Here is a 6,000-nt window from a genome sequence, read left to right as displayed (position 1 = left end):
AACCCAAAGAGAAATATTGTACCACTCTAAGATATATGAAGGGTACCCATTATAAAACCTCATATGGCCTATCTATGTGAGTAAAGAAATTCAGGAAAATATCAGAAACAATAACTGGTTAAAAAACCTCCAGGCTTTATGCCATACAGAAAGCCTGCATATACCAAAATGAAATGCAGAGCCTAAGATGTACCAGTAAAAATAGCAATCATCATTATGTGGAGGCTTGGTGAGTGTAGTATTCTCAGTCTCTTAAAAGAAGAAACCACATGCAGACAAGCATGCTAAGATAAGCAGCAAATCCAAAGTTAGAGTACGCTTGTACTATGTGACGTTAGTCTTGCAGTATTGCCTCATACTAGAGATTACCAGTACCCAGACCAATTAGTGAGCTTAATATCAGGCAGAATCATGTGCCCAGCAAAGTATGAGCATGTGAATACTGCCAGGTATCTCCATGTCCTAGAATAGTAATTATATGCCACAAGAAGCAAAAAGTATTACCAGCCAGCAGAAGCAAAAAGCATGTGAGTTTAGAAATATTGGTTGTAAGGTATACCAGATACCCTTAAAAAAAACTTTAAGCAATTAAAGCTCATTGAACAGGCAGTATTTTCAGCCAGAAGCAAATCTGTATCAACATTAAGATCATTGTATAATTATTTTTTTAAAACATCAGATACAGCGGGGAGCTAGACCTAAAATTAGATTAGGATTTTGAGGCAAAAAAACCCCCAAAAATTACTAGTAGTAGAGCAATATGGAGGAAACTGTCCCCAGCCCAATCAGTAGACCACGGATCCACAACATTAAGGCTGTTAGATCAGATTCAAGTGATGCTAGAGAATGTCAGAGAATCTTCCAAAAGAGTAGTAGAAGAACTCCTGGAGCCTTGCAAAGCAATTCAAACCCCCAAAAGTAATTAGATGCCACTCAGAAAATAATTCTCCAGAGTAATATTTTTATATTCTGTTTCAGAATGAGACATATGAAGCAGAATGCATTGTCAAGCATTATTTACTGGTTCCAAAAGGTTAACAGAGTAGAGTGTTCATAAACTAACAGAAGGTTAAGTGAATCCTTCATGAGGGTAGGTCACATGTGTAGACCCATGAGAGACATCATAAACCCAGACATATTAGATATAAAAGACCATTGCAAAGCTTACAATACAAGACACCTGAATATGTCCCAGGTTAATCATCATAAGGGCAAACTCTATATCTAGGTCCTAATGTAACCTCAATGGTAGTAAGGACTAAACCAGTGCATGCTAACAACATACAAGGATGCCCAATGTAATAGTCAAATCAATGCATATCTGAGTATCAAATATATCTCATACCTTAATGGAATAATATATCATATGCATCTACAGCTATTGAAAGCTTATCAAATAGTAAAGGCTACAGTGTACTTTTGTTTGATTAAATGCATCATCTGTAGGGATCAGTAATATGGACTCCATAAATATGATATGTCAATAAAAGATGAGTACAATCTAAAATTTGCATAATGCAGAATAAGGCATAGTATACTCAAAGCATCAATATGTCCAAGGCTATGTAGCAAATGGACAAACTCTGTATTCAAGAACATCAGTACTACCTACATCCACCAAGGCATATAGTAGCCAGGTATACAAAAAGAAGATTCCAGCATTTGTTTAACAGAAGGCAATACAATAACAAGTCCATCAATCATTTTAGATTAAGTATTCCTAAAGAAGGGCAGATTGTATTTCATGAGAATGGGATTTTAATGAAATCATTCATTCAGTTTTTATTGCAGAAAGTAACTTCAACCAAAGAATTGGGAAAAAAACTTGATTTGAAGGTCTCCCTCCACTTGAAAGCAGCAAAGTCATGGCAGGCAAGAAACACACAGACTAAGTGAGTGAGGTTTATCACTCACCAGTGCCCTTTATAGGAGTTGAGGTGGTTGAGAGGTTCATCCCACAGAGTATAGCAGCAGTAGGTGTCATTCTTTTCCACCGCCACCGTAAAAAATCAACCCACATCTAAACCACTGAGCTTCATGACCATCATTGATTAGCTATGAGCCAAACCCAATCCCCACAGTTATAAGGTTGCTACAGAGAAAACAAAGGTGGGTATCGTGTTACGCCAGAAAGAGAGAAGCAGAAAGATAACTCCAAAAAGACCACTTTACACCATAAAGTATTTTCACACTCAATAGACCAAATCCCCAATATGAAAGCATTAAAAATTGTTGTTTTTAGTCATAAGCCATCAGGAGAGAGGTAGTAAATTAAAAAATTTCTCTATTATTTTGAGAAAATAACAAGTGTGTGTGTGTGTGTGTGTGTGTGTGTGTGTGTGTATGTATGTATATGTATATGTATATATGTATGTATATGTATATATGTATATGTATATGTATATGTATATGTATATGTATATGTATATGTATATGTATATATATGTCTATATATATATATGTATATATCTATATATCTGTATATATATGTATATATACACACACACACACACACACACACACACACACATATGTATATATATCCACCCACCCATGCCCCTTATCGATTTTAAGTGAGATCAACCAATGTGAGTGAGAATCTTAGCCAAAATTCCCAATAATATTTCCTCTAATTTTTTTCTAAATTTAGCAAATTTAAAAAAACACTGCCAGATATAGGATTTTGGAAGGGCATGAAGCAAACATCGGGTCGTTGCCCAAGCTCACAAGCATATAGGCCATCTTATAAGCCCTTCTTGTGCTCTTTCCAATAAGACACGAGCCATCTTCACAATACGTTTAATCAATGATGCAATGACATGATCACCATTAGCAAGGGGGTATGCCAACCACTTCGATTAACATTGCCTCAACTTATCCTTTTGGTAAGGCACTACGTGATCTTTTTTCGTAATGAAAGCTTACATTTAAAAATTGAAAGTAGTCTTACTATGTGTTTAATGGATAAAGGTGGAGAAGTCTTATTATGTGCTTTATGGATAAATATGGGGAGGTAATACTATGTGCATTAATGGATAATATGGGGAAGTAATAAATCACCTGAAAATTGAAAGTAACCTTACTATTTGCTTAATGGATAAAGATGGGGAAGTCTAGGACTTCATATGTATTTATTTTTTTTGGAAGGAATACTAATGGCCAAACACTATTTTTAATCTTGGTTGGACAAGTATGAACATAGCTTCTTATATCTCACTCAATTTTGACATTAAGCAAGACAACTAATCATTACCCCCATTGCAAATCAAGCAAGACAACTAATCATTACCCCCATTGCAAATCAAGTTTTGTTTGCTATCTTCTTTCCCTCGTAATCTCTTTCATGTCTTGCTTTAATTGAGGCTTTGCATTGATAGATGCTTTCTCTAATACCATGTAAAAGTCATGCAGCAGCAGCATCACTCAAACCACCGTAGGGCACTGAGCAGTGGCTAGGCTCCCATCTCCCAACCATTGGAAGGAGACATCTATGACAAGGTGCCACCACACCCTATATATGGCTCTTTGACTTTCCATGCTCTTGCATATGGGATAATCCACCACAACTTCCAGTCATGAGATAACTCGGGACTAGCTACGAGAATTGCCACCTCCAACACGAACCCAACTATGCCCATTGGAAGCTGCAAATGCAGATCTGGTTCATCCACAAGGGTTTGTGGGATATTGTTCGGGGCAATAAGAAGAAGCCGAGCATCCTCAGAACTCTAGGAGGTGGACTCAGGATGAAGAGGATGAATTCCTTGTGGGATTGCAAGACTGGGAGAATCGCGATTTGAAGGCGCATTAAGTGCTTGTGCAGACCATCACATAGGAGGTCTCAGGCCGTGTAAACTCTCACCAGTGCTGATCAGGTATGGTCTGAATTGGAGGATCTCTTTGCTCAAGATTCGTCGATGAGGGCAGTTACCTTGCACGGGAAACTCTACGGTTTGTTATTTCCTCCAGGCAGTTCTATGCAATCATTCCTCATGAAAGCCAAGGTTATCCATGACCAGTTATTGGCAATGGGTGCTACTTTGTCCTGTGCTCAGCTGGCTGTAGTTATCCTCACCAAGATTCCCCCGGTGTATGATGTGGTTTCTCGAGCTTTGAGGTGCCAAGTCACAACCACTCAGTTGGATTTTGATGGTCTTAGCTCTCTACTCTTGGGGGAAGAGTCCGTCCTCGTTTCTCAGGGTAAGATTAAGGTGTCTCTCAATAGTTCTGATCAGGCACTTACTTCCGTTCAGAAGAAAGGTCGGAGTCGCTGCTTCTCTTGTGGGAAGTGAGGACATCTATCCAAGGATTGTTTGTCCAAGAAGATGGACAAGACCAAGGGGAAGTCTTCATCTTAGAAAAAGGGTAAAGACACGACACACGATAGTGATACAGATTCTTCTAGCAACACTGCTAGGGCTCCCAGGGCACTTCCGGCTCAGGAGGACCTAGATGGTGTACTTCTCTAGTATACATGCAGTTCCCCCCATGTGCTTCCAGCTAGAGGAGGCTTGTGGGCAGAGAGGGGACTGATTGCAACTCCACTTATTGGTGCATGGGAACCTTGATTCGGAGTTCCAAGCATTAGACATCTGGCAGAACATGGTTAACTTTGGTGAATTAGGAGTGATCATGGCTCCTTTCCCTCTTGAGCTTCCTTCATCCACCTCTTAAGAGATTGGAGCCGAGTGGAGATAATATACTCTTACTTCCATCAAGGCAAGTCTAGCTCTCTCTTCCCATTCCACAAGCAAGGAGATTTTTGGTATGACAATGGAGAGATGACTTAGATTTGGAGCTACTGCACCCACACAAGGGAAGTTGCACCTTGGCGCTCTTTAGCGAAGTCCCCAATGACACATGTATCCACAAGGTAAGACACTTTGTAAGATACCTCCCATACCCTTCCATCCTTCGCAGTAGAGAGGAATCTCATTAGTAAGTGTAACACCCCAAGATTTCTTATGAAGGTCGCCTAATTGGGAGACAATTCTTGACTATCTGATATACGAATACATTCATGGTCTTGGGAGTCTTGCCTAATATTTATCTATATTTTTCTTCTTTGGAAAGTACCCAACTAATTGGGTCCACCCTATCACCCACTTTCCAGATTTGGGTTACGGTCAACTATGAGGTTTTTTTAATTACTAAGCACATTTGTTGGTACATATGCATCACATAACAGAGTTCCTTAATACAATTCCCTTCACGGGTTCCTTTATCCCTTAATGCCAACAAATCATTTTAAAAACAATACATATATAATCATAAACTTGAATTACAATACAATTTGAAATAAAAACATCCCTCAGTGCACCGAGTTACATACAATCTAGGCCTTGTAAACTGTCGTGGTGGCAATAAGTTACCACATACTAGTAAGATGAAATGTCCCCTCACTCACCTACACTAACATGAAACCTATCAAGCTTAGGTCTACAATCCTGGAAGGAATCCTCGCCTTTCTTTGTGGTGGGTCAACCATCATAAGCAGTTGCCCCAACTCTGTAATACTCAAGAGTTGGTTGCCCTGGGTGGGGGAATACCTAGTTGCCTCAAACCGATCACTTCGAAATGGTTATTCATAAGAGAACATGTCCCTTGATTTAATTTTACAACAACTTTAAAATATGTTACCAGTCTTGTCAAAATCTTGCATCCATATTTCACGTAGCAATCATGCAACCAACATACTCACATGAGAGAGATATCCTTTCTCTATTTTCTTAAAGAAAATTTTTCCTAGTTAAATGCATCAGGTAATTCTCTTTTCTTAATCAAAACTTCCAGGGTTGGTCCACTTACACGATGAGGTGGAGATCCAATATTCATGGCTATGGGAAGGCAGGCTGGTCCACCACTTCCTTGGGGGACATTTATAGCTATCGCTATTTGAGGTTCACTGGCATCCTCATCACGATCAATTACCCTAGGACGCTCACATCCTCCGCGTTCTACACGTCCGGTCGTGGGTTGAACCTTTTCTTGTTGCCAAGA

The sequence above is a fragment of the Cibotium barometz genome, chromosome 39 (genome assembly GCF_041138505.1).
Source record: "Cibotium barometz isolate CiBa-2024 chromosome 39, ASM4113850v1, whole genome shotgun sequence".
Taxonomy (NCBI): Eukaryota; Viridiplantae; Streptophyta; class Polypodiopsida; order Cyatheales; family Cibotiaceae; genus Cibotium; species Cibotium barometz.
Note: the sequence above shows the minus strand (reverse complement) of the source record.